This window comes from Panthera onca, chromosome B3 (assembly GCF_046562875.1).
Source record: "Panthera onca isolate mPanOnc1 chromosome B3, mPanOnc1 haplotype 2, whole genome shotgun sequence".
Classification (NCBI taxonomy): domain Eukaryota; kingdom Metazoa; phylum Chordata; class Mammalia; order Carnivora; family Felidae; genus Panthera; species Panthera onca.
This window is the reverse complement of record NC_138344.1, coordinates 45,512,454-45,514,981: the sequence shown is the minus strand read 5'-3', so window position 1 is coordinate 45,514,981 and position 2,528 is coordinate 45,512,454.

Genomic DNA, 2,528 nt, shown 5'->3' with positions numbered 1-2,528 from the left:
ATAATACTACCTAATTTATCAATATTGTTATGAGGACTCAACAAGAAAGTTAATGTAAATTAATATATAGGAAGTGTGACCAATAAATGTTATGTGAGACAGGAAGGAACAGGAAATACAGGAGGACTAGGGGCACCTGGCTGGCTCAGTTGGTAGAGCTTGTGACTTTTTTTTTTTTTTTTAAGCTAACTTATTTATTGAGAACATGAGCAGGGGAGGGGCAGAAAGAGCCAAGAGAGAGAAAATCCCAGGCAGGGTCCTGTCAGCACAAAGCCCAACGTGGGGCTCTATCTCAGGAATTGTGAGATCATGACCAGAGCCAAAATCAAGAGTTGGACACTTAACCGACTGAGCCACCCAGGTGCCCCCAAGCTTGTGACTCTTGATCTGCAGGTCCTGAGTTCAAGCCCCACATTGGGTGTAGACTACTTAAAAAATACATATGGACCACAATGCATTAAACAAAAGGTTGAATCAAAAAGTTTATTTGTAAAGTTCCAGGTTAGTTGCAGTGAAGGATACAAAAGAAATATTACTTCCATTTTTAATGAAAATACAATCTAATGTGGATTAAATCATTCAATTTTGACAATGTAAAGTCAGTTAATAAAAGCACTTTACCATTCACATTAACATTCCTGTTTACAAAGCCCTGTGAGAGGGTAAGGATTGTTATTTTCATAATTGTAGCTTTTGATAACATCACAATATCATAACAAGTAAAAATATAATCTCGCAACCTCAGCACATTAAACATCTATTTTTCCTTCCTAAGACTTTTTCACTGCATACCTAATTTTTAGTCATCACTTCTTTCCATGCCACATAGTAGCTGCAATTATTCCTGTTTTTTTTTTTTTTTTATTTTTTAATTTATTTTTGAGACAGAGACAGATCATGAACAGGGGATGGGCAGAGAGAGAGGGAGACACAGAATCGGAAGCAGGCTCCAGGCTCTGAGCCATCAGCCCAGAGCCCGACGTGGGGCTCGAACTCACGGACCACGAGATCATGACCTGAGCTGAAGTTGGACGCTCAACCGACTGAGCCACCCAGGCGCCCCTATTCCTGTTTTACAGAAGAAGAAACAGGTTTAGAAATGTCAGATGCAAGGGCAAGGGCAGAATTTGATCCAGATTGCTTAACTTCATTCAAGGTTCATTAGTACCCCAGTCACAGAGGTAAGCCATTTTTTCCAAGAGTAGAACAGGTGGGAAAGTTTGTTCAAATAGACGGAGGCTGCTATCAATTATCATTCCACCACCTTTACTGTGGGCCATTGGACTTTTCTTTTCTCTCTTCTTTCCTGTTCCTTTCCCTTTTTCCTTTTTTATTTTCCTGTCTTGACCTGATCCTCCCGCTCTTCTGCCCAAGGTTGGATCACACCTTCTTTCTCATTTCAAAATCTTCTACACATCATAGGGCTATTTATTCAAGGAATATTTATTGAACACCAACCATAATACATAGGGAAAACGTGCTAGGTGTTGGCAATATGCTGGAGAGCTTACATGAATCAGGAACCACAAAAATCACATTTACCTTTTATTTTCCTCTACCTTTGGAGTCTTAGCTCTTTTTTTCTTTTTTAAATTTACTTATTTTGGGAAAGAGCGTGAGTTGGGGAGGGACAAAGAGAGAGGAAGAAAGAATGAGAATCCCAAGCAGGCTCCGCGCTGTCAGCGCAGAGCCCAACGAGGGACTTGAACTCAGGAATCCCCGAGATCATGACCTGAGCAGAAACCAAGAGTGGGAGGCTTAACTGAGCCATCCAGGCACCTGGGGAGTCTTAGCTTTTGAGTAAATGTCACAATTTCCACTCCTTTAACACACGTTTAAGTCTCAACCACCTAACAGCGCTGCCCGGAACCGCCCAGAGACGTCTATTCCACCACCCAGGACAACACAACCTAAGCTCTAACTAGAAATTTCCCTAACAGGAATAAAGGTTGGAAGTGGCATTTCCAGTGTGTTCCCTAGAACGAACTTCCGCCCAGCCGGTACAAACGTAGAGAGACATCCTTAGGTGAGACCTACTCAAAATTAAGAAAAGGCATCCTACGTCTGTCTGATTTTTTTTTTTTTCAACGTTATTTTTTTTTATTTTTGGGACAGAGAGAGACAGAGCATGAACAGGGGAGGAGCAGAGAGAGAGGGAGGCACAGAATCGGAAACAGGCTCCAGGCTCTGAGCCATCAGCCCAGAGCCCCACGCGGGGCTCGAACTCACGGACCACGAGATCGTGACCTGGCTGAAGTCGGACGCTTAACCGACTGCGCCACCCAGGCGCCCCTGTCTGATTTCTTAATGAGACCATTTTATTTTTGTTGATTTTAGAGAAGAGACCGAGATTTAAAAAAAAAAAAAAAAAAAAAAAAAAAGCCAGTAGGCGGAAAAAACAACCAGTTATTATGACAACCAAACGGGTCTGGAAAATTCAGCCAATCCACCTGCGGGAATGCCTCCTGCGTAGCCAATAGGAAGAGCGCGTCGTACGTAAGGCCGCCCAATGGGGGCGCGAGCAGCGC